The sequence below is a fragment of the Puntigrus tetrazona genome, chromosome 4 (assembly GCF_018831695.1).
Source record: "Puntigrus tetrazona isolate hp1 chromosome 4, ASM1883169v1, whole genome shotgun sequence".
In the NCBI taxonomy this organism is placed as follows: domain Eukaryota; kingdom Metazoa; phylum Chordata; class Actinopteri; order Cypriniformes; family Cyprinidae; genus Puntigrus; species Puntigrus tetrazona.
The window spans coordinates 21,402,932-21,430,921 of record NC_056702.1 but is presented as its reverse complement, the minus strand read 5'-3'; the positions used below and the strand labels follow the sequence as shown (position 1 = coordinate 21,430,921).

At 40.5% G+C, this 27,990-nt stretch overlaps 1 protein-coding gene and 1 pseudogene across 1 annotated transcript in view; one reads left to right on the top strand and one right to left on the bottom strand.

Moving 5' to 3' along the window:
* Positions 1 to 27,990, top strand: part of LOC122342952 (NACHT, LRR and PYD domains-containing protein 3-like) — a 924,523-nt gene that overhangs the window by 61,980 nt on the left and 834,553 nt on the right. The gene's annotated exons all lie outside the window — the stretch shown is intronic.
* LOC122342294 lies at positions 7 to 27,990 on the bottom strand (annotated as a pseudogene).

The following is a 27,990-nucleotide window of genomic DNA, read 5'->3' as shown; positions in this document are numbered from 1 at the left end:
GATTCATCAACACAGTTTCACTGTTGATCCAAAATAGACCCAATACCCAGGACAAAGTGTCTGAGTGAATGTGGTCTGGACTGTGTGGATGAGTCTCATTGTGTCAGAGACGCTGAAGAAGGACAGAGTTCCTGCGCTCTCATCCACATAAACTCCTACTCTGTAGATATCATTATCATACTTTCCTGTTCTTCTTCTGATGATGATGATGGGCTTCACAGGGAGATGAGTCACTATCTTATTGTGTCTAAAAAAGTATCTCTCAGGATAGCAGAACAAAGTCCAGGACTGATCATTAGCTCCAAACAAACACTCTTCACCCGGTCCCTTCCTGCTGATGTTCTTATATGACACTGATATAGACACACGTCCACTCCACTCAGTCTCCCAGTAACAGCGTCCACACACTCTCTGTCTACACAACACCTGACGATACACATCAAATCTGTCTGGATGATTACGGTACCTTTGAGACTCAAAATGATTTGTGACTTCTCTGTTCTCCTCAGACAGAATGAGACGAGTGTGTGCTGTGTTTGGATCCAGTGTGAAAAAACTGACCCCTGAACACAAAAACAGAGACATTAAAAACACAACAATCGCTACAGCTGTGTGTGTGTCTGTGAATAAGAGTGTGTGTGCACCTGGTATTTATTATGTTGTAGGAACCAAATGGCCCAACAAGGATAGGAATACCGGTAAATTTTGACACTGGGGTGTAGAACAATAACACATTAGATTAGATTAGATTAGATTCAACTTTATTGTCATTACACATGTACAAGTACAGGGTAACAGAAATGCAGTTTAGGTCTAACCAGGAGTGCAATAAGCAGCAAGTGCAGGATATAGGTACAAATATAAATATAAGTTACAAAGATAAATATGTGATATGTACAAGTTAAATTACAGATGGGAAGGAGGAATTTACAGTGATTTGTGTAAACAATTTACAGATCGTTATGTACATAAGAAAGAGCAGGATATACAGGATATGTATAGACAATTTTACAAGAGTATGTACAGTGGATATGTACATACATTTACAAAGATATATACAGTGGAGTGCAATGAATGTTAACAGTGCATTTTTGTATTTTTGTTTTTAATGGGGGTGGAGTGGGGCAGACATCAGTGGGGTAGAATTCAGTAGTGAGACAGCTCTGGTAAAAAGCTGTTCCTCAGTCTACTTGTTCTAGTCCGGGGAATCTGAACCGCCTGCCGGATGGCAGGAGGAAAACAGTTTGTGGGCAGGGTGAGAGGAGTCCTTAAGAATACTGCGTGCTCGCGCGCAAACAGTGTTTCTTCTGGATGTCCTCAATGGATGGAAGTGGAGTTCCTGTGATGCGCTGGGCAGTTTTCACCACCCGCTGCAGTGCCTTTACGCTCAGCAACAGAGCAGCTCCATACCAGACTGTGACACAGTTTGTTAGGATGCTCTCTATTGTACAGCGATAGAAGTTCACCAGGATGGCTGAGGACAGCTGGTTCTTCTTAAGTTTCCTCAGAAAGAATAAACGCTGGTGAGCCTTTCTTGACCAGGCTGGAGGTGTTGGTGGTCCAGGACAGATCCTCCCGAGATGTGGGTTCCCAGGAACTTGATGCATGAGACAGGCTCCACAGCAATCCCATTAATGTGGATGGGATCATGTGAGCCTCTTCTCACCTTCCTGAAGTCCACAATGAGCTCCTTGGTTTTGGTGGTGTTAAGGAGCAGATTATTGTCTTTGCACCACGTGGCCAGATGCTGGACCTCTTCTCTGTAGGCAGTCTCATCGTTGTTGCTGATGAGACCGATCACCGTAGTGTCATCTGCAAACTTGATGATGGAGTTAGATCCAAACACAGGCCTGCAGTCGTGGGTGAAGAGGGAGTAGAGGAAGGGGCTCAGCACACAGCCTTGTGGTACACCGGTGTTGGAGAGTGATAGTGGTGGAACAGATGTGGCCTGACCTAACATGCTGAGGTCTGTTGGTCAGGAAGTCCATAACCCAGTTGCACAGTGAGGTGTTAATGTCCAGATCTCTGAGTTTGGTGATTAACTAGAGGGTATGACCGTGTTGAATGCTGAACTGAAGTCAACAAACAGCATCCGTGCGTAAGTATTTTTGTTGTCCAAGTGTGTGAGTACGGAGTGCAGTGCGATGGAGACTGCATCCTCAGTGCTCCTATTGCCTTGATAGGCAAACTGGTGGGGTCCAGTGTGGAAGGCAGAGAGTCCTTCAGATGTGACAAGACTAGTCGCTCAAAGCACTTCATAACGATGGGTGTGAGTGCTACAGAGGCGGTAGTCGTTTAGGCACACTGGGCCAGAGATTTTGGCACTGGCACAATGGAGGTGGATTTGAAGCATGTTGGTACAGCTGCTTGGGCAGGGACATGTTGAAAATGTCGCGAATACCCCAGCAAGCTGCTCTGCACATGCCCGTAGTAACGCGTCCAGGGATACCGTCTGGTCCAGCAGCCTTGCGCGCGTTGATCCGGCTTAGTGCAGTGTAAACCTCTGAGGAGGTGAGTGTGATGGGTGGGTCGGTTGAGGGGTGATATTGGTGATCGTTTCATTATTGTCTCTCTCAAAGCGAGCATAAAAGTCATTAAGCTCGTTCAGAAAGAAGACATTAGGTGCTGTGGGGTGGAGTGGTTGGGTTTGTAATCACTGATGGCCTGGATGCCCTGCCACATGCGTCGAGGGTCAGAGTTGGTAAAGTGCTCCTCTAACTTCAGCTTGTAGCAGTACTTGGCCTTTTTGATGCCCCCTCTTCAGATTTGCTCCTGGAAGTGCTGTAGGCACATACAGTCTGTACAGTATAAAACCATTACACCTATGAAACATGGAAACCCAACGTGTGTGTGTGTGTGTGTAGACATACATTTCTTCAATCCTGCTGTAATCCTGGATTCTCCTCCATGATCAACACTAGAAAACAGACAGAGTCAATCAGCAAACTGTTGCCATGCAGTTGCTAAGACACTCAGTGTGGTTTCTAGGTTGTTATTATGTAATGTCTAGGATGTTCTGGGTGGTTGGTAGGCTGTTTTTGTGCAGTTGCTAGGGTACACAGGGTGGTTGCCAGGCTGTTGCTGTGTAGTTGCTGTTGCCAACGCCGTGGCAGCACTCTTCATCAGGAGATCGGTCACACCTGCAACTTGTTCCGGCTGGGCTATAAAGTCCCACATGAAAGAACAGCGGTTTGAGCAATGACTCCATGCTGAACAAACCTAAATCTTTGTCTTTTGACTCCAGATAGCAGCGTGTGATCGCAGCGGTCTCCTCACAAGAGCACTCCACGGACCCACCCGAGTCTGAACTATGACATGAAAATTGTCCTGAAGCCCGGCTGAACCTGTAATATTTCGCAGATAAGAATTGATAGCAAGGAAGAAAAGCGTCACATTTCTGGCAAAAAATACAATTGGCTGGCACCAGTTCCTTTTCATCCAGAAATGTAGAACCCGTTGGCAGTATAGACAAACAAATTGCATCTATATATAAAAATCAGGATACGCCTTCTAATGTCTCGGTCATGAGCAGAAGTGCTTCACAAAAATAAACAGAAAAAGTCAGCAAATAATTTATTTTCCTGGCCTCATTATGACAATTACTTGGTTTTGCAGCAAGCTTTATTGTGTGTGTTTTAACACAAACTCTTTCAGCACTCGCTTCATGCCATTAGTCTGGGAGCACCTCTGTAAGGCGCAACAGGCCCAACAGTGGCATTACAACCAGGCAGCCCAACCTCTGGAGTCCCAGTCCGAAGTCCAAGTAATGGTCCTCGTTCCAACCACTGGCTGGAAGTTCCTGGCCACCTGGCAAGGGCCCTATACCGCGATGGAAATGATTGGGTCAGTAACATACCGCCTGCATCAGCCGAGTCAACGCCGATTGGACCAATTATACCATGTCAACCTGTTGAAAAGATGGGAAGGGAACCAAGGCCAGCTTGCTGCCCTTGCCACCTCTGACCTCTGGTTGTGGACATCAACCCCATCCCTCGGCTGCCCAGAAGAGGAGCTACTGATCAGTCAGTTCTTTGATGTATTCTCCCCATCCAGGGTGGACCAAAATTGAACACGACATTCGGATGGCCCCAGGACTCAACGTCCGCAACGGCCCTACCGCATCCCTGAGGTTCGCCAGCAGGCTATTTGAGGACGACAGTCCAACAATTGAACTTCTTTTTCTGATTTTTCTGATCACATATTTTAGTTATTTTAGAGGAAACAGACAGGCTTTTACAGTTTATTGCAGTGAAAAATTGTCTTATTGTTTCATTAAGTAGCCTATTTTAAAGAAAATGTAGCCTAAATCTTAGCATTTTCTTCAATTTGTAGCCTATCCTTCAAATAGTGGTACTTTCTAGAGTGCTTTAGAGATGCCTTCACATGACATTAACACCTCAGAAAGCAGATGTAAGCAGATGCAGTTATACAGACTTATTCAATCAGGATACTGAACTGTTCGGCCACCGATTCCAGTGTGTGCATAATAATATTGAAGTAAGCACATCTTTGATCATTGTTATATTTTATCATATGTAATATTTTTCATAAGCCAATCTATTTAATTTTGGTCTAAATTCTCTGTAATGACTTCTCTGTAATGATTTTTAAAGTTTTACAGGAAAGCTATAAAGTTCTACCAAACTGTTGTCAACAAGCAGTGTTCTCTTTGATACCAAAAAGGAGATCTTTGTCTGCTAAAAAAATGGAGACCAGTTACTGTTTTATGCTCCGATTATAAAATATTATAGTGTTTAGCAAATAGACTCAAATGTGTTCTTGATGTGTTAACACAGAACACAGAAATCAAACATATTGTATACCAAAAAGGTGTACTTATGATAATTTGTTTTTAATTAGCGATTTTATGGATTATGCTGGTACTGTATATATTTAATATAATTAATTCATTATTGATGTTGATACCCGATACAAGCATCCCTAATAATAGTGTTGATGTGAGACTTGCAAAAAAAAGACAGATATAGCCAAAAGTGAGGACCAGGGTGACTCTGATAGTGGCAGTGAATCAGATTCTAGCTTCTCACTTTTATAGAGTGATTGTGTGACATTATATTGAATTGTTTTTTAAATTAATGAAAAATAGGAGCAAAAGTAAAGAGTATTTTCCTGACCTCAATTTATTAAGAAGGCAAGGCTTCTGATGACTGAAGGTTCCTTTACCATTCAAGGAGGTGTACTGGTTAAAGTAATTGGTAAGAAAAGTTAATATTGAATTAAGCAATGACAGAGGTGAAAAGAGCTGATTTGTTGATCCTTTGTGTTTTATTTTTTATCATTAATGAATGAAGTTTACTCTCGGTAGAGGAATTGCTTTATTTTTATTTATTTGTTTTTAGGTACCCTCAATTCAATCCTACAGATCTGTATTGATTTTGGGAAGCGATTTTAATTGTATGGAAGAAAACATTTTACGGAATCACATTGAACCTCAAGGCCTCTCTCAAAAGAGACTAAAAGTCATTAAAAGATTAATTACGTGATATATGAAGACATGTCAATGGCAATCTAAGACAATATACATAGTCTCATACCTGTTACAATGTCTTTAGCTAGGTTGGATAGATTTTACAGTTAAAACATCAATGTGGTATTTTTAGCACATGTTTTATTGTCCCTGTTAGCTTTTCTGGTCATAGAATGGTCTGCTGTTAATTTTGTTTAATGTTTTTAATTTTGATTAGATTGTGGATCACTCTAGATAATCGTAATTATCTTATCAAAACTTTGTTGGCATTCGGTTTCTGCCAAGATTTTGTACAAATGATTAAGACGCTGTATAATAATGTATGTATTGAAAGTGTGCATATATATATATATATATATATATATATATATATATAGCACATATTGTTACATCCCCTAGGATGTATATGAATATTTATTGTATAATCTGCCCTTTTGGGTGTGGCTTTGTGCTCTGTGCATGTGTGTGCTCTCTCTCTCTCTCTTTGCTTTTAGTTGCAAAGTGCCTACAGGTGATCCTCATCAAGGTGCTACAGACGGTGCTGCTACAAAAGAGCAGAGTGAACCTGGCTTGGAAAGGCTCACTTCTCCCCTGCTCCAGATTTGAATGTCTTCTTTTCTACAGTTGAAGCTATTTGTTGTAAAGTAGACCTGTGCAAGCTATCAGCTTGGTGACCTCTTCAGTGAGTAAGCTAACCGTTGGGTTCTGTTGCATTATCAGTGTGATTTGTCATAAGTTAAGATTTATTACTCCCTTGTTAGACGTACTAACAGGTACTGTGAGTATTTTTGTTTGGTTTATGGTAAATGGGAAGCTGTAGGGGAGGGTGCCATTTCATTTTTGAATCTGTTTGTCCTTCTTCTGACTAGTGAGGAGTGAAGGAAAGCATTTGTTGTTTATTTCTTTTCTTTTTACCTGGTTAGGTTATTTAGTAATCCTCCCTTTAGTTAGATTCTGTTTTGTTTGTTATTTTGGCCTGTCCTTCCTGAATACTTTTATTTCTCCCTGTTTTGTTTTGTAATTTAAATTGCTTGTTAAAATAAACTTGCTTGCTTGAAAGTAGTGGTTGTGGTTGTTGTTTCAATTCTGGGGCAGAGGATTGAGGTGATCCCTACATGTTTTTTTTTTTATTTTTATTTTCACAAGTTAATTTGTTACTCCCACTCCTACCTCTAGACTGGGAGTTTGGGATCGTAACAATATTCACTAAGGAACTGCAAAGGAAAATCTAAAACCTTCCTGCTAGACATACTTCAGTTTGTCCAATGAGCAGGTTGAGTCCTCCAGTTTTTTTCAGAGAGCAGCTTCACTCCTGAATCTCCAGGATGATTGTAGCTCAGATCCAGCTCTCTCAGGTGTGAGGGGTTTGAAGTCAGAGCTGAAGTCACATAACCACAGCCTTCCTCTGTCACCATACAGCCAGACAATCTGAAAAATGGGAATTGCCTTTAGTGTATTGCTCCTATCCATTATTGAAGAAACCAGAGTCTGTTTGTTCTTAAAGGCTAAATAATTCCTGAATAGTCTTGGGTAGCCAGACCTTCAGACTGACAAATGAAGGTCTGGAATTAATAGTTTTCATGCAACATCACAGCCTTATAGGAACACTCATCTGGGGCTCAAATTTATTTTGTGCATTATTATTTTGATATAATAATTTGATTATTATAATTCATTTTGTTTCATATTAAATGATTTCCCATAGAAAGTCATTAGAAGGAAATCACTGAACCGCAGATTACATTCATATTCGCCTCATCTGCTTGGATATGTAAACTATGCATTATCAATATGGTGATTACTGAATTTTATCTTTTGTCACGACGCAGGCGTGAACCCAGGTCTCTAGTGCGGCAGTAGGGGCACTGCACCGCTGAGCCACAGGAGAGATTGAGTAGGACACAAACGAAACACTTCAGGCAGAATCTCAAAAAAGGTAGATTTATTAAACAAAAGGTTGGCCAGAGGAAACTAACAAAAGTTCTTCTCAGATCGAGGCATTTAACAAAAGGAAAGAAACAGGAGAAAATGAAAGCTCCACGAGGGGAAAAAACAAAACCAAAGAACTCTAACAAACAGAGAAATGAACTCAGGATACCTTACTTCAGGTTGCGTGGGAAGAATTAGAGAGCAGGCAAAAACATAGGGTGAAGGCTCAAAAACCAAGTGAGGAACCCAGGCAAAATACATTGCTTAAATACACTGAGGGGAAACAAGGCACAGGTGGCCTGAGTGAAGCTTAACAAGATTACACAAGGAAGAAATAAGGCAAAAAAGGGAACACAGGGGACCTCTAGAGGCACGGAGACACAACTACAGCAAATAGGATGTGACACTTTTATTATTATCATTTTAAATATATCATGACCCTTTAAGTGTTTCTACAATGTTTTATCGCACTGTTTAATGATTTAAATATTGTCGCAGGTGCTTCATATGGATTGCAAATGGTTAATCCTTTCGACTTTGTTCACATACCTTTTGTTTCGTTGATTTAATGATCTAAATATTTATGGTGTGAAACAGATGGAAAACTAACATGCTTGTCCTGCAGTTCTATAGATGGTTTCCCACAAGGTCTTCGAACAGGTCACATGACTAAAAACTATGAATATATGGCAGAGTTTATTGACCAAGGCCTGTCCACCTCGAGTTTAGTTACATTAGGAATGTTCTGCTGCACTCTATTACAGTTATTAGCTGTTTGTTTGAGTTATTAGGATGGCCAATCAAATAAAGGGTAGATGTTTGATGCTTGTTGAGTTTGTTTACAGGATGTGGTTGTCACAGTCGTGAATAACTGAACCGAATTTCTATCAGATATTTGTTCATACCGTGTCCGTACATTTTCAAAGTAAGCAGTTAGATACTCTTTTCATACATCCATTTTTCTTTTATGCTAAATGTTCCATGGAGATATTTTGTCAATTTCTTACCATAAATATCAAAACATTATTTTTGATTTGTACTATGCATTGCTAAGGACTTTTAGACAGCTATAAAGGTAATATTCTTTTTCATGCTCATAATTTCTTAAATTGCAGATTTTCAAATATTTGTCGGTTGGACAAATATTGTCATATCCTAATCACCTAAACCACCCATCAATGGATATTCATTCAGCTTTAAGATGTTGTATAAATCCTAATATGGAACAAGTGACTCTTTGACTGGTGTTGTGGTCCAGGGTCACATATAAATAGACATATAGCCGAACTGGATAATTCTATAAAATTGCATAATCACAAACTTTACAATTTGATAACACGGTTTGCTTTATGTGTTTTATTGAAAGCCTTTACCTCAGAATCTCCAGATGACAGTTTGGACTCTTCAGTCCTTCAGAGAGCAGCTTCACTCTAGAATCCTGCAGGTCATTGTTACTCAGGTCCAGCTCTCTCAGGATGTTTGAGTTTGAGGATTGTAAAACTGAAGACAAACTTTCACAAGACTGAGTAGTGAGTTTGCATCCACATAGCCTGTGTAAAGAACACGACAAACAAGTAAATAGCTTTTTTTTTCTCCTTTGTTGTAGTAATTAATTTCTTTGGGAAACAACTGTTATAGGGAGAATGGATTCAATTGCAGTAGGTTTGCATTATTTTTAAATTAACAAAAAATATATAAACACAACAAAACAGCTAACAAACCTGCACCATCACCTTAAGAAGGACTATAAATAAGATAATGAAGAAGTAAATTAGACAGGTGAAAAACTAATCTGTAATTATGAAAACAAATAAAAACATACTCGTTGTTATTTTTCATTTATAGAATCACAGTCATACTGATGTATGACTCAAATGGGAACAGTGAAGACGTTTATTGTGGACATGGACCAAGTGATTTATTGTTCTTAGTAGTTTTCCCACACATCAGCCACAAAACTTATTTTGGCTTTAGGTAAGTGCCAATTACTAACAGAATTCAATTTAATAAATTATTTGACCCGACCATCACAGGTGCAGTCCAACAATGTATTAATTAAATTTTTGACTGGATTTAAACAGTTATCCAAACCTGCCTCAGTTACATTTACATTACATTTACATTTAGTCATTTAGCAGACACCTTTATCCAAAGCGACATTACAAATGAGGTAGGCATATAGAAGCAAATTAATATCAGCAAAAGGGCAGTAGTGCATAAGTGTTCTTGAGTGGGGTCTTGTCTTACCTAACGCAGACACAAGGCTTTTTTTTTTTTTTTTTTTTTTTTTTTTTTTTATTAAACAAGAAAAAGGATAGGAAGGAGCAGGAGAAGAAGAAGAGAGTGCTATCAATGTTGGGTCCAGTGCAAACAAAAAGATGAGTGTTGAGTTGGTTTTTGAAGACTGCTAGTGACTCTGCTGCCCTAGTGGTAATGGGCAGATCATTCCACCAGCGAGGAACACACCAGGTGAAGGTGCGCAAGAGTGATTTTGCACCTTTTTGTGAAGGCACTGCAAGACGCCTTTCGTTTGCAGAGCGTAGGCACCTGGAGGGAACATATGATTCAATTAGTGAGTGTAAGTACGAGGGAGCCGGAGCCTGTGATTGTCCTGTAGGCCAGCATCAGGGATTTGAATTTGATGCGGGCATCTATAGGGAAGCCAGTGTAAACTAATGAAGAGGGGGTGTGACGTGGGCCCTCCTTGGTTCGTTGAAGACCACCCCTAGCCGCTGCATTCTGGACCATCTGAAGAGGTCTGGTTGTAGAGGCTGGGAGGCCAGCAAGGAGGGCGTTGCAGTAATCCAGTCTACTCAGGACTAGTGCCTGGAACGAGGATCTGTGTAGCGTGTTCTGATAAGCACGGTCTGATTTTCCTGATGTTGTACAGCACAAACCTACAAGATCGAGCATTTTTTGAAATGTGCTCAGTGAAAGTTAGCTGGTCGTCAATGATCACTCCAAGGTTCCTAGCTGACCTAGCGCGAGGATACAGTAGCCGAGCCTAGCTGAAAAGATAGTTTGTGCTGTATGTTGGGATTGGCGGAAAAACGAGGAGCTCTGTTTTTGTGAGGTTTAACTGCAGGTGATGATCCTTCATCCAGACTGAGATGTCGTTTAGGCACGCAGAAATACGTGCAGAAACAGTGGATCGTCTGGTTGAAAGGAGAGATGGAGTTGAGTGTCGTCAGCATAGCAGTGATAAGAGAAGCCATGCTTCAGAATGACAGAACCCAGTGATGTCATGTAGATGGAAAAAAGCAGTGGCCCAAGTACTGAGCCCTGAGGCACTCCAGTATTGAGGTGATGAGACTCTGAGACATCACCCTCCATGATACTCCCTGAAAGACCTACCAGAGAGGTAGGACTCAAACCACCGAAGGGCTGTTCCAGAGACCCCCATCTGCCTGAGGGTTGATAGGAGAATGTTATGGTTTACAGTGTCAAAAGCAGCAGACAGGTCCAACAGGATAAGCACTGAAGATTTTGATTGTGCTCTTGACCGTCTCAGTGCCTCAATGACCGATAGAAGTGCAGTTTCTGTGGAGTGGCCGCTTTTGAAACCTGATTGGTTGCTGTCCAGGAGATTGTTTTGTGAGAGATGGGAGGAGATTTGGTTAAAGACAACACGCTCTAGTGTCTTAGCCATGAATGGGAGGAGAGATACAGGTCTGTAATTTTCAATGAGCTCAGGGTCAAGTGTGGGTTTTTAAGGAGAGAGGGCAACACGAGCCTCCTTAAAAGCTGAGGGAAATGTACCAGTGGAGATAGAGTTGTTGATAATGTGGGTGAGTGCAGGGAGGACGGATGGAGCGATAGCCTGAAAGATGTTAGTAGGGATGGGATCTAAAGGGCAGGTTGTGGCATTCGTGGCAAGGACGATTTTTGATACCTCCGTTTCAGAGAGGAGGAAAAAGTGGAGAATGTGTTGGGTGCTGTGGGTTGATGTGCGTAGGCGAGGAGCAGCAGGAAAGTGATTGCTGATCTTAGTGGTTTTGTTAATGAAAAACAAGCAAAATCATCAGAGGTTAAGGATGACGATGGTGGGGGGACAGGTGGGCAGAGAAGAGCAGAGAATGTTTTAAAGAGGCTTCGTGAGTCAGAGGAGTTGTTAATCTTTGTTTGGTAATAGTTACGTTTAGCAGTGGAGACATTATTAGAAAATGAGGAGAGAAGAGACTGATAAAAACAGAGATCCGATGGATCCTTGGTTTTACGCCATTTTCTTTTCCGCAGCTCTGAGATTGGAGCGATGTTCGCGGAGAACTTCAGATAACCAGGGGGCAGAGGGAGTTGGCCGGGCAGGTTTGGTTGTTAGAGGACAGAAAGAGTCCAGGCAGGATGTTAGCGTGGAGCAGAGGGTATTGGTAGCAGTGTTAACATCTAGTAAAGAGAACCGGTTAGGAGGAGGGAGGACAGTGACACTGCAGAGGAAAGACAGGTTGACGAGAGTGTGCGTAAGTGACGAAAAAAGTGACCAGAGGAGGGTTTGGTGTTATGTTGGAAGAGGTTAGGTGGTGTTGAATGTAATCAGGAAGTGGTCAGATGTGTGCAGTGGTGTTACCTGGGCATGATGAGTAGAGCAGTTTCTGGAGTGTAGATGAGGTCCAACTGATTACCTGATTTGTGTGTGGCAGTGGTGGATACACGGCTGAGATCAAAAGACGCCAATAGGCTGTGGAAGTCATGCAGGCCAGACTCTTATCTACATGGATGTTGAAATCACCTAGCAGTACCAGAGGAGTGCCATCCTCTGGAAAAGCAGAGAGCAGCACATCCAAGTCATTAACGAAGTTACCGAGGTGCCCTGGGGGGCGATACAGAACAATCAGGTGAATTTTAAAAGGGTGGGTGACAGTAATGGCGTGTGATTCAAAAGAGGAGTTTGTATTGAGGGTCTGTATTTGGCTGTGCTTCCAAGTCTTTGATATGAGCAGGCCAGTACCTCCACCCCTCCCAGAAGTGCGAGGGGAATGAGTGAAAGTATGGTTGGCAGCGAGGGCAGCTGGAGTAACAGTGTCCTCTGGTTTAATCCAGGTTTCGGTAAGTGCTAGAATACTTAGATTGGAATGTTCTGTGATGGCTGTGATGAAGTCAGTCTTTTTTACAGCAGACTGGCAATTCCAAAGGCCGATGGAGAAAGAGTGTGATGTGGTGAACGATGTGGGAATAGTATGCATATTATTGTAGTTGCGCCTCCGATGACGCCGGATACAAGAAGTGCGAGTGGTAATGAGGCTAGGGATGTTGAAAGACATTGTATGAGTAGGGTGGAATAGAGACACAACAGTGGAAGAATGTGAAAGAAGAATAGGGAAAGCTCAAATAGAAACGAAAATAAATACTAGGTATACACAAGTGTTTAGCGGTGTCTTTGCTCGGTGGAGTCGCTTTGGTAGAGTCGCTGGTCTTTACACTCGTCGGTCTTCACACGATGAGGTCTGAACGCGTGGGAATTGCCGCGACCGCTGCCGCGGTGTGCACACTACTTTTAAACTATCTGAATTGCGTGACTGAGTAAAGCAGGACACGCCTCTCAATTTGCACCAACAAAAGGTCCGAAACTCGCACGACACTTCACGGCAATAATCACGTGACACGACAATAATCACGTGACACGAGGTAAACAATACAGCGAAATCTAGCAACGAGGCTGCGCTACAATAAGACTAGACTACAAACAAATACACTTACACGTTCCTGCAGACTAATGCCGATCAACTGCTTCTCCTGCCGAATGGACTAAGAGTTCTGCTTTAAATGTTTTACCTGGCGCTGGACACGCCTCTCAATTTGCACCAACAAAAGGTCCGAAACTCGCACGACACTTCACGGCAATAATCACGTGACACGACAATAATCACGTGACACGAGGTAAACAATACAGCGAAATCTAGCAACGAGGCTGCGCTACAATAAGACTAGACTACAAACAAATACACTTACACGTTCCTGCAGACTAATGCCGATCAACTGCTTCAGTTATGTAACAGTAACAGTACATGCCAAGGTCAACTGGTTATTTGGATGGCTAATCAAAACCAGTCATAAGTCACTTGGGAATATTTGTAGCAATTGCCACTGTATGGGTCAAATTTGTACATTTGTCTTTGATGTCAAAAAAGTATTAGGATTTTAAGATATTTTGTCAATTGCCTACCATAAATATTAAAACATAGTTTTTGACTTTTAATATGCACTGCTAAGGAATTATAGACAACCATAAAGGTGATTTCTCTATTTAAATTTTTGTGATTGCAGATTTTCAAATATTTGTCTCTTGGACAAATATTGTCATATCCTAATAAACCACACATCAATGCATATTTATTCAGCTTTAAGATAATTTATAAATCCTAATTTTTAAAAAAGTGACCCTACGACTGGTTTTGTGGTAACATATAAATAAACATACAGCCGGACTGGATAATTATATAAAATTAGATCATAAACTATACAATTTGATAAACATACATTGCTTATGTGTTTTATTGAAAGCATTTACCTCAGAATCTCCAGATGACAGTTTGGACTCTTCAGTCCTTCAGAGAGCAGCTTCACTCCTGAATCCTGCAGGTCATTGTTACTCAGGTCCAGCTCTCTCAGGATGTTTGAGTTTGAGGATTGTGAAACTGAAGACAAACTTCCACAAGACTGAGTGTAGAGGTTGAAAAAACGGATCAATATGATTATCTAAAAAGTAATGCAATTAGTGTTGCACTTGCCTATAAAAAGGATTTGAGTGCATCCTTTGGAGTATCCAGTAGGGGAGATGTGCTGTGTTGCGTGTCATTACCAATACAGATTGACACAGAGACAGCAGCACCAGTCTTCGTCCCTTTATTTATGAACATTTCTCCCTTTATCAGGGTGTAACATTTTGGAGGCCCCCAGCGAGGATGGATGGTTCCTGGTCCTGCCGATTGCTGTAGTGCCATGTGACGACATCCAACCTTGCAACCACAACTACCCAGATAGGAGGTCAGCGGTGTGCAGTAGTCTTCCGATCGGTCGGGCAAAGTGCGAGTAATCTGAGGTTCCTTACCCAACCAGGAGAACTGCAAGCTCTTCCCAAGTAGACATTCTGATTTTACACTGATACTGGCCACTTATCCAACAACATGAACACACTGGAGGACGTGAAACTTGAAGTAGTGGGGACACTTTATTCACTCAATAGTGATCATCTGATTGCATTATGTGACTTTCTAGATATTGCTGGTACGCAGAGAAAGGATGTTTTGGAAAAAAGTCGCTCATTTCTGATTACAAATATCGTAAAGTATATTGAAAGAGATGAAGTAGAGGAACTTGAAGATCAGGGTATGTCTTTTCTCCTTAACCTTAGAGACAAAATCACTGAAATTCAGTTGTCAAGTCAAAACACAGAGTCACAGCAAAAGGAATTGGATGTAACTAAGATGTCAGAACAAGAAAAACTGCAAAAACAGATTGAAGCGCTTCAGTTAGCTTTACAGTTATCATTGCAGTCGAAAGAGGCTGAATTAAAACAGGATGTACAGACTGTGAGTCAGAAAGATCAGACATTTCAGGGCAGTGTCCCAATAAAAGATCTTACCCAGTCATCTCTCTGGCAAAGGGAGTTTAAAATATCAGGCCAGATTGGGAACCAGGGCAGAAAGATAAACTTAGTTTTTCCAGCTTGGCCCATCAAATTGAGAACGGAATAAAAAAGAATGTTCCTGAACATGAAATAGTCCATGCAGTGATAAAAGCCATTGTACCTGGTATGCAGCTACGTAGCTATTTAGAGGGCAAAGCAAACTTAACACTGCCTACCTTAAGAAGAATCCTTCGCTCACATTACCAGGAGAGGGGCGCCACAGAACTGTATAAGCAACTGATGTCGGAGGTCCAGGATAGTAAGGAAACTCCCAGAACTTTTTAATTGTGTTTTTAGATCTCAGGCAGAAGATCCTATTTGCATCACAAGAAGCCGAGTCTAGTCTCAGGTATGACCCCATTCTAGTGCAAAATATGTCTCAGCTACTCACCCTGAATGTTCATTCCTGGGTACTGGCCCAATTACAATTCAGGACAGAGAGCGAGAACAGCTCAGTTCCAGCAAGGATTTGCACCACACCGCTTTTTCTATCCCAACAAGGAGTCAGCGAAGAAGATGCTTCAACTGTCAGCAGAACGACACTGACAATTATTGTACTCACTGCTATAAATGTGGAAGCAGTGAGCATTTCTTTGCGGGCTGTAGAGCAAGGGCAGCAAACTCGTCTAGGGATGCTCATTTAAACGAGAGAGGGTTACTTCCACGGGACAGGGAGTAACCTGCCAGATGTTGAGTCCCATCAACAATGCTCGGGTGTGAGATGAAAGGAGGTGGCCATAATTTATGAGTATGCACATCTTGCCACAAAGCTCTCTATTGCTCCAAGTTATGTCAGGCCCGTCACTGGGGTAGACACAAGAAAGAGTGCCAGCAAGAGCATAAAGATGTGAAAGGATTAAGTGCCACAATGAGAACTAATTCAAGCAAATCACTGAGTGTCGCCGCTTTAGTAGGGAAACAGTGTCTGATTGACTGTTACATCCAGGAGTTAAAACAACAGTATTGTAGGATACTGGATCTCAGGTTTGCATCATTGATGAGTGGTGGAAGGATGAAATATTGCCTGATGTGAGGTTAAGGCTTCTTTCTGAAATAATCGACGCACCTGACACACTTCAAATAATAGCAGCAAACGGACAAGATATCCCTTATGTTGGGTGGATAGAAGTAACATTTTGTTTGCCAGGACAAAATAGTAACCACATTGAGTCTGTTATACCCATGCTGGTAACAAGGGGAAAGCACCTTTCCCATCCTATCATTGGTTACAACGCTATTGAGTTCATCATGACAAGCAACATAGGTGGAAGTGCTGATCCTGCATGTGTGGAACAGTTAAAGAATATTGTGAATATGGTTCGCCCAAGGTTAAAGGTAAATGACATTCAAGCTTTTATAGAGCTCATAAAAGCAGAAAAATCACACGAATATGTGGTGAGAACTCCCAAAGAAAAGATATTAATTCCCAAGCGTACCTCTTTGCAAGTTGAGTGCCGAATAAAGACGAGTCCACTGAAGGAGGAAACTGTCTTGATGTTTGAACCCGATCTTGATCCCAAATGGGCGGAAGGGCTACAGTTCCAGGAGACACTTGTAAAGGTAAAGAAGGGGGCTCCACCATACATCATACTTGATGCTCAGAATCCAACAGACCATGACATTGTCTTATGTGGAAAAACCGTTATAGGAACAGTATATACGGTACAAGCTGTTTACCCATCTATGTCATTGGATCAGTCAGTACAGTCCATTCCTGCTTCAGTGAATCCCATCCAAATAAGCAGTACTGAGTTTGCCAAAGGTACCTGGGACCCTCCAGTCGATTTAGGGCATCTGAGTCAGCCTGAAAAAGAAATAGTGTGCAAGATGTTACAAGAGGAATGTGCATCATTCTCAAAGTCAGATGGTGACATTGGATGCATAGAAAATCTAACCTTGAAAATATCTCTTAAAGACACAACTCCTGTCGCACGTTCATACATCTCTGTACCAAAACCACTCTATAAGGAAGTAAAAGATTACCTTCATGACCTGATTGCTCAGGGTTGGATATCAAAATCAACATCATCTTATGCATCACCTGTTGTCTGTGTTAGGAAGAAGGATGGAAGTCTCCGTCTCTGTGTGGACTACAGGGAGTTGAATAAGAAGACCAATCCTGATCGTCAGCCAATTCCCAGAGTCCAAGATATCCTTGACAACCTAGGTGGGAATTCATGGTTTTCACTATTAGATCAGGGCAAAGCATACCATCAAGGCTTTATGGCAAAGGAGAGTAGGCCCTTGACTGCATTTGTAACTCCGTGGGGGTTATATGAGTGGATACGAATTCCCTTTGGTTTGATGAATGCTCCAGCTGCCTTTCAAAGGTGTATGGAGGAATGCTTGGAGAGTTTGAGAGACCGGATATGTGTGCCATACCTTGATGATATCTTAGTCTACAGCAAGTCCTTTGAAGATCATGTTCATCATGTGCAGAAGGTACTGCAGCAGCTTAGACAATATGGAATAAAATTGAAGCCAAGCAAATGTGTAATGTTCAAAAGGGAAATTCGCTACCTCGGAAGAATTGTGTCGGCTGAAGGTAGTAAAGTGGACCCAACTGATACAGAGGCTGTGCGAGCTTGGAAGGAGAAGAGACCAAGTACCGTTGGGCAGCTGCGAACTGTTATGGGCCTCTTAAGTTACTACCGACAATATATTAAAGATTTTTCAAAGATTGCTGGACCATTGTATGCTTTACTCAAGGGCATCCCGGAGTGGAAAACATTTGTCGAAATTCCAGAAAAAATAAAGTGAAGAATAGAGGAGTGCCTTCAAACCAACTAATAGTTTGGAAGGATGAGCACCAAGAGATCTTGGAAAAATTGATAAATCATCTGGTCGAACCACCCATCCTTGGATTTCCAGACTTTTCACTGCCCTTTATTCTTCATACGGACGCCTCAAACCAAGGCCTGGGGGCAGTATTGTACCAAAAACAGGAAGATAAGCTTCGTGTAATAGCATATGGATCTCGGACTCTCACAGCTGCCGAACGAAATTACCACCTCCATTCAGGTAAATTAGAGTTTCTCGCCCTTAAGTGGTCAATAACCGAGAAATTTAGAGACTACTTATACTACGCACCAACATTCACAGTCTTTAGCGATAATAACCCCCTCACATATGTACTATCCAGCGCAAAACTCAATGCCACTGGCTGTAGGTGGGTAGCGGAGTTAGCCGACTTCCATTTTTCTATAAAGTACCGTCCCGGCCGAGAAAACACAGATGCCGACAGTTTATCAAGATTCCTTTAGACATTGAAGGAATGATAGAACACTGTACAGAGGGAATGTCATCAGACTGCATTGCAGCCACTGCACAAGCTGTAGAAGTACAGGAATATGCCTCACCTTGGATGATATCTGACTTGTCTCCATGCTCACTTGACACAGATGATGATGAACCTCTTACTTCAGCTAAAATACAGCAGAGTCAAAGAGAGGATCCACACATCGGAACCGTAATAAAGTATAAATTGACTGGTATGCGACCTTCCACCCAACAAATTAAGTCTCTTACTCCTCAGAGTCAATGTCTTCTTCGTGAATGGGAAAAGCTTCTTCTTGATGAGAACGGCATCTTAAAGCGGAAGACAGTCAATAGACACCAGCTGGTCCTACCTGAAAGATACAAGGCAGTGGTAATGAAGAAGTTGCATAATGAGATGGGTCACCAAGGGGTTGATCGCACAACATCACTGATCAGAGATCGTTTCTTCTGGCCCCATATGCAACAAGAGATTGAACATTATGTTGCAAAAAGTTGCCCTTGTTTGAAACAAAAGAAGCCTTGTAAAGAGACAAGGGCTCCTCTCATTAATATCACTACGACTCAGCCTTTTGAGCTTGTATCTGTTGATTTCCTTCATTTAGATAAATGCAAGGGGGGATACGAATACATATTAGTAATAGTTGATCATTTTACACGGTTTGCGCAGGCGCACCCTTACGACATCAAAGTCTGCGAAAACAGTAGCTGATCGTCTGTTTAATGATTATGCCCCTGCGTTTTGGGTTTTCAAGACGAATACACCACGACCAAGGTGGTGAATTTGAAAACCAGCTTCTAGCCCAGTTGACAAAGAATTGTGGTGTCCTCAGTTCCAGGACCACTCCATATCACCCACAAGGGAACGGCCAGACGGAGCGATTCAATAGGACCTTACTTCAAATGCTCAAAACATTGACAGATAAGCAAAAGACAAACTGGAAGGAATCCCTAAATAAACTGATATTTGCATATAATAGCACCAAATGTGAAGTAACAGGATTCTCACCTTTTTATCTTCTTTATGGCCAGCATCCAAGATTACCAGTGGACCTACTCTTTGGTCTGGGAGAGAGCTCTGGAACGGTGAGCCAACAGGAATATCTGCAGAGATGGAGAGAACAGGTGCAAGAAGTACATAAGATAGCAAGGGAGAATGCAGGAAAAGCAGCAGTGCGAAGTAAAAAACACTATGATAGAAAATTGAGAAGTACAACTTTGTATCCGGGTGACCGTGTACTTGTTAGAAATTTGACACCAAGAGGAGGCACCGCAAATTGCGCAACCACTGGGAAGAGAACATACATACTGTTGTCAGGCGAATAAAGAAGACCTCCCGATCTATGAAGTGAAGCCTGAGGCAGGAAAGGGTCGGTCCAGGATTCTGCACCATAATCTCTTGCTGTCATGTGATCACCTGCCAGTGGAAGGACAATCTGACACTGCTGTTTGTTTAGGAAAAAGGATAAAACAGAAGAGATGTGACACAGAAAAATCTACTGAAGATGCAGAGGAGGATGAGGATGAGTTTTGTCTTTATTACTTACCAAACCAGCAGCAGTACCAAGGAGAAGAAAGTTACAGAGATCCTGATGAATTAATAGGGGAGACAAGTGGACTGGCCGGGCAGACCAAACATGGTGGAGATGTAGGAGAAAGAGTGGACATAGCTGAGCTTTCACATGAAGAATGCCCAGATGAAGGTGGTGATGAGGAGCTGATTCAAGTGGAGGACCAATTCGTAACAGGACACTTGAAGAGGAAAAGGTTGAAATTGAACAAACGGTATCACATGAGTCATGTAATGACTCTACAGTAGAGGAAAGACATCCTAGACCTCGGAGAGAAACACGAGCCCCACAACTTTTCACTTATGATCGCCTTGGAACCCCCACTTGCTATAATACAAGTTGTAGTGAGAAGTTCAGCAGTATCAGAATATGCCTTATCTTGGACAGCAAGCACTTTCTCCTTGGCCAAGTCCAGTGACATTTTATAATCCCTACCCATATCTTGTATATGGATATCAGAGACAGATTGGGGCATAATGTCGGTTATGAAAACACTGAACTAGTAAGAGCAGAATAGCCCATTGTGCAAGGAGAATTAACAAGATTTAAACTAAAAATGTGAATTACAAGATGTCGGGACGACATCTAAATTTTGAGGGGGTGTGTAGAGGTTGAAAAACGGATCAATATGATTATCTAAAAAGTAATGCAATTAGTGTTGCGCTTGCCTATAAAAGGATTTGAGTGCATCCTTTGGAGTATCCAGTAGGAGGAGATGCTGCTGTTGCGTGTCATTACCAATACAGATTGACACAGAGACAGCAGCACGAGTCTTAAATCCTTTTATTTATGAACATTTCTCCCTTTATCAGGTAAAAATGTATCATAATGGTTTTTTATTATAAGTTAAAAGAAAGTAGTAGTCATAAGATTACTTACTTCTGTGAATATGTTAGAGTGATGTTGTTAAATGAACAAAGATTGTAACGCAACTTCATGCTAATTAGCATGCTAAAATGAGATCGCACATGGTTTGAGTTAAACATCGAGTTGCATCTTCACAGCGTGGATTAAAACTGTATGTTGTGTAGTGGAGTTTATGCTGTTTTGTTATCTTTTTTTTTTTCTTGAGTTAAATCCTTTAAATATGGATTGTTGGAATAGTGTTTCACTTTAATAGCGTTTTTTTCGTTCATGAAAAGTGTACGTCACTGATTGTTATCTAAAGGATAATTGACTATGTATTCAGATAATACAAAATGTATTTAGCTATTATGTTAAGAATGTTATCGAGACGTTGATTTGTATTATTGATTAAGAACATATTACTGTTATTCAATGTACTGATCTATCTGTACATTGAATCTTGATTCAGTTCTATTATTAAGTAATCTATGCTGTTGAATGAAAGATATTGTCATTACCAATACAGATTGACACAGAGACAGCAGCACGAGTCTTCGTCCTTTTATTTATGAACATTTCTCCCTTTATCAGGGGTGTAACATGAGCAGTGAGTTTGCATCCACATAGCCTGTGTAAATAACAAGACAAACTATACTGACAACTAACAGGTCTGCAGTGATTTTAATAGAAGAAAACAGGGATGATTCATTGGAATTTGATCTTATTTGTAGCTTTGCACACATTTTAAACAGGAATGTGTATAAATGTTTGTTTTCAATTCTGTTGAGAGGATGCATAGTTCTACAGAATGGTCTTTAGAATTTGTCTTCCACAACTTTCCTGTTCACTCCCAGAAATATGATTCTGTGATATTTAGCCATTTTATTACTTTTATTCAAAAACACATGCTAAATCATAAACGTGATCAAGTTTTTAAAGCGGAGTTATCTTCAGTGTTACTTACCGAACTGATCTGGATTCTTTAACCACAGGTAACAGATACTGAACAACTTTATCACCTTTGTTTGTGTTCCAATAAACTGTTTTAGATCAAAAACATCCTTCTTCTGCTCTGATGTCAGCAACACATAAACCAAAGCTGACCACTGTGAAGAGAAGAGTTTGGTTTCTCTTATTTCTCCAGATTTCAGATAATCCTGAATTTCCTGCATCAGTGAATCATCACCCAGTTCATTCAGACAGTGAAACAGATTTATGGATTTCTCTGAACTTCTCAGATTTTTTCCTTATCTTCTGTTTGAGGAACTGAATTGTTTTTCTTTGTTGTAGGAGCAGCTTCCTGTCTGTGTCAGTAGTTTTCTTAAGAGAGTCTGACTAGACTCCACTGAGAGACCCAGAAGAAACCTCAGGAAAAGATCCAGGTGTCCATTCGTACTTGTTAGAGCCTCGTTCACAGCTCTCTGATGCAGCTCAGAGAGTGAATTATATTTATTCTGGTAAAATATCTTGGACAACGAACTGTGTTTGGTTTCGGTCGAAAACATTTTCTCTTCTTGTTTGTAAAAGAGAGATGAACATATAGAGCTGCTAGAAGTTCCTGAAGGCTCAGATGAACAGAAGCAGAAGACTTTCCCTGAAACAAGCCCAGCTCCTCTTTGAAGATCTGAGTGCACAGTCCTGAATAAACTGATGCTTCTGTCTCATCAATGCCACACTCTCTCAGGTCTTCATCATAGAAGATCAGGTTTCCTTTCACAAGCTGCTGGAAAGCTAGTTTCCCAGTTTGAGGATCATGTCTTCATCTGTCACGTTCTTCTCATAGTCCTTCTCATGTTTGATGTTGGTCTGAAGGATCAGGAAGTTTGTGTACATTTGAGTGAGAGTCTTGGGAATCTCTCCAGTCTCTGCTCGACTCAACATCTTCTCAAGAACAGTGGCTGAGATCCAGCAGAAGACTGGGATGTGACACATGATGAAGAGACTCCTGGAGGACTTCAGGTGTGAGATGATCCTATCGCCAAGACTCTGATCACTGATCCTCTTCCTGAAGTATTCCTCCTTCTGGGGCTCATTGAAGCCTCGTACCTCTGTCACTCGATGGATGCACTCAGAGGGGACGAGATCAGCTGCTGCTGGTCTGGAGGAGATCCAAATAAGAGCAGAGGGAAGCAGGTTTCCCACAATCAAGTTCATCAGCAGCACATCCACTGAGGCTGACTCAGATATATTACACAGATTCACTTTACTCTTAAAGTCCAGAGACAGATGACACTCGTCCAGACCATCAAAGATGAACAACACTTTATATTCATCACTGGATATTTCCATTTCTTTAGTTTCAGGGAAGAAGATATGAAGAAGATCTAAAAGACTGAGTGTTCTGCTCTTCATCAAGTTGATTTCTCTGAAAGGAAGTGAAAATATGAGCTGGATGTCCTGATTCTCTTTACCTTCAGCCCAGTCCAGCATGAACTTCTGCACAGAGACTGTTTTTCCAATGCCAGCGACTCCTTTGTCAGCACAGTTCTGATGTCATTGTCTTGTCCAGGTAAAGGTCTGAAGATGTCACTGCATTTTGATGGCTGTGTCCTCTGTTGCTTCTCTCCTGGATTGTGTCTCAATCTGTCTCACCTCATGCTCATTATTGATCTCTCTCTCTCTCACTCTCTGTGATGTAGAGCTCTGTGTAGATCTCATTCAGCAGTGTTGGGTTTCTCTGCATCGCTGTTCCCGCACACAGAAACTCAAACTTATTCTGCAGATTTGATCTAAATGTGTCGAGGACTTCATGACTGTAAAATAAGCATAACAATTTATGTATTATGTTTGAGATCTGTTTGATATCTCTTATAGAAATGTTATACCTGAGAACAGGCCGTGTATCTCCTCTCTTAAAATCTAAAGACTGAATCACAGATGTCTCTCTCTTCATAGACACACAGCTGGACTCTTCTGATCTCTTCTGATGAACTGGACTAAAACAGAGATTCAACTTAATCAAAAATAAGCTATTATTATCAAATCGATAAATATTGATATAATTTCATACAATGTATGTACAAAAACTGTTTACTTAAATTTGATACTATATGATAATATCACATATCAAAACATCATATAAGTTTCATACCTGAGTCCAGGCTGTAAATCTTCACTCTTAAACTTCATTGGCTCAATCATAGAGCAGTCACTCTTCATAGACACACAGCTGGGTTCTACTTCTGATCTCTTCTGATGAACTGAGCTGAAACAGAAAAGATGTAATCCGTTATAATCAAAATCATCTTAATAAATTACAAGATAATGATCTTAATTTAAAAATTATTTTTATAAAAAAAAAAAAAAAAATTGGTGTTTATGAGATCACATGACCCACTGACAGAGATGGCAGTTTGAGTTTGAATCTCCCTAATCCAGTTTCGATAAACCATTGGTTTATGTTATAGGCTTTGCTCAACTTCTAAATATGTGTTTTGTTAAATCCATTTACTCTTCTGAGATGGCTAAATGACAGCCTCTGCCATGCTCTCCAGAGAAAAAAATGACAGAAAGAGCTTGTTAATGAGAAGTTACAGTTCTGCATCATTCAGTAAATCAAGTGCTATGGGAGGTGCATTGCTTTCTCCTCTTTTCATCAGAGGTCTAGAAATGGCCACAGAATTGAGTTAGAGATTCACATGGTGGAACAGGATCTCAAAAATACTTGAAAATAATGAAATGCACTTAAATCAGAGTTAAAGGATTTGCTCTTACTCAGAGTCCATTTTATTACACACCACACAATACAGTCTTGCTACTTTAATAGGGAGAGACCAAGTACATTATTAGCACTATGGATTAAACAGATGGAATCCAGAGCAGTATATCTGCTATAAAGAGGAATGGCATCTTACAAACTCAAAATGAAGGTATAAATCTGGTCTTTAAATCTTTAAATCTTACTATTAAATCTTTAAATCTTATTATTCTTCCCCTAATTATCAACAAAATGTTCTCATCAAAAATCCTTTCATCAGCGGTTTCCCCTCATTTCGCAATTGAAAATGGAATGCCAAAATCAGAATGTGCTAGTTATTGTGCCAGAAGACCTTTGATAGGACAGAGTGGAGTTTCCTTTGGGTGGTTCTTGATCATGTAGGGGCAGGACAGGGATTTATCCGTATGGTTAAAACACTTTGCAATTGTTTTTCAGCACAGGTTCTTACAGGTTCCTTAGCATCTTCCTATTAGGGGCACTTGTCAAAGATGCCCATGCTCTTTACATTATCAGTGGAACCCTTAGCACAAACATTACAGCAAACTTTATTTATCCAACCAATTATCTGCATAAATACCTCACACAAAATTTCTCTCTATGCTGACAATATTTTTGTGTTCATTCCTGAGAGCTTAAACAATTTTAACATATTTGGTAGTCTTTCAAATATAATAAAATAAATTGGAATACATCTGCTCTAATGCCTCTGAATGAGGCAGCTAGACAAGAATCTAATTTACCTCCACTGAACCCCATAATCAAACATTTCACATATTTCTTCACAAGTCTGTCATTGCCTAATTTTGAATGACATAATTTAGTCTTTCAGATTCAGACTCTTCTGTTCCATGGGGGTGCTCTGGAAGTGAATATTATCCCTCCAGTTCAATTACAAGATCTGTTCTTCTCAGATCCTTAAAGAAAAGCTATGGGCTGATTATGCTATATTTACTTGAAGCATGGAAAAAGGTTGAGAAAATTAAGAGTGAACTGTTTTTATACTAAGTGAACTCCATTATGGCAAAATAATTGTTTATGAACTGGCAACAAACCCTTTGTTTTTAAAACCTGGTGGAGTTTATACACTGAATGACATTTATTGTGGTGGTTCCTTTTTAAAAATTAGTATGTTCTGTTCTTTCGGATTTCATGCATTTGTCCTATATTTGGACTCTTCTGTTGTTGTTTTCATGTACCATGTGCTCTGTGTGACCTCCTTTCTGTCTTTTGTTAATTATGCCATCATGTTCAGGTGTGTGTTCAATTATGTCATTATGTCTCCCCAATATAAGTTCCTGTTTGTGTTAGTGTTCATCGTCTGGTCTTCTGTCTGCCTGCCTGCCTGCCTGCCTGCAGCACTGTTATTTGCTCTATTAAGATTATTTTCTCATCGAGTCCTCTTTCTTCCTGAACCACACACCATCACCGTCGTGGTTGGAGGATCCCTCACCTCGTCGTATAACCTCTGGGTCCTTGGTCTGTCGTCGACCATCGTCGCCGCCGGGATTCTCTCCTCCGCTACACCTCAGTCCTCTGGCCTTCACATTTCCGCATTGGTCGCCGGTGCTGCACTGGCGTCGCCTGTTCTTCTGTGTCACCTTGCTCTTCGGCTCTCTGTCTCTGGCTCCTCCACAACATGCTCCGCTGCCATCGGTCCCATCGGCCCCATGGAGTCAATGGCCATTCCTTCTCCATGGCTCCTCCCTCCGTAGGTTCCACCGTGGATCTTCTGGGCTGTGCTCTGGATACCAAGGATCTCCTCCTGCTCCAGACTTCTCCTGTCTCTTCCCTGGCTCCTCCCTCCGTCCGTTCCTCCCTGGACTTATTACTGTTCATTACTGACTGGGGGTTTGCCAAGGTTTTTGTTTTCTCTGTTTTGTTGTTACTTTAGGTGCAAGATTGCACCTTCCGGGAGGGGGGTGTAATGTCACGTATTTGGACTCTTCTGTTGTTTTTTTCATGTACCATGTGCTTTGTGTGACCTACTTTCTGTCTTTTGTTAATTATGTCATCATGTTCAGGTGTGTGTCCAATTATGCGTAAGATTAAAAACTATTAAGATTATATTCTTGTTGAGTCCTCCTTCTCCCTTAACCACACCGTGACAGCATTTAAATATCCCTTAAAAAGCCACAGTTTTTTTCTATTGTTAGACAATTCCAGTAGAACGTTCGAAGCTGCCAAAAAGACTTATTTAGGAATTATGGATAGATTTAGAAATTATGGATAGAACTATCCATTGAACCGTGAACTGTGATTTGTTTCTAAAAGTTAAACTAAATCTGAATAAAAATATTGATCTCTTTATGATTTTATTTCTATAAGAAAAGTTTTGTGTTCCTCAAAGTACCTGCAGGCTGGAGAATACTCTTCATCTCCAGATGTTTGTGTTTCATTCATGATGGATGTGAACAGTTTGATCTTCAACACTGACTCTAGATGGAAATGACAAACAATCACAAAAACTACACTAAACGATTAAACATCTTTAATTAAATTATTCTATTAAACATTTTAAGTTAAAGAACTATGTTTATCTGATATAACTTTACATTTACATTCACTTTTATATTATTCTCATGTCGTTCATCTCAATCTCAAGTCAAGTTCAGATGGCAGTGATTAAATTGCTGTGATTCACTAGTTATGTCAATAGTGATAGTCAGTAGTTCATGATGGTTTTAATTGGTCAGTTTGATACAGGTCTGTTGATAATACTGTACTGTATGAAGGAGAATAATTCTCCTTTAGACAATTTACAATTTTTTATTTCTCTGACAAATGCTTATGCTTATTTGTATATTTTATTTTTAAACTAAACAATGATACTGTAAACTTACATTTACAGTGTATCATATTTAAATGATATAACATCAAGATCAGCATAAATGATCACACTGCTATATTAGAGTCCTTTCAACAGAAAAGATGTAGTCCTGTATTTCATGTTATGTGTCAGCTTGATCACTGAGTCATTAAATAATCAAATAAATACAAAAATCTCAATCAATGTTTGATGGCTGTTAGCTTTGCTGTATTTAAATGAAATTTCCTTTAAATAATTAACAATTATACATTGTCACAAACTAAGAAAAGTCCACATGGGTTTTACATGGGTTTATCTATTAATAAAAGTAGAAGTGAATCTGAGAGATGATACTTTATTTACACTTTTACACACATTTATATAAAAGTTAAAAAAGAAACATCTTACAGTCTTATAAATCCTGTCTGTTCATATTTGATCATGTTTCATGATTAAGACAGTATTTAATCTTTACTTACATGAATAAGGAAGTGTCTTTCTGCTCCACAGCTGAAGACTTGCTTTGATCAAAGCGTTCAGGTTCTAGACAACTTCTCAAAACGTCTTTGCTTTCTCTTTATGTTCATGTGTTGTCTCACATCAGCAAATAAAACAGATTGATGAGCAGGTTTTTAAAATGGAGAAAATAATTCTCACGATCAACTGTAAACATCACACGTCTGTTTTTAACTTTCATTTCTTCAGCAGGGTTGTAGAACCTGTTTGGTCAGT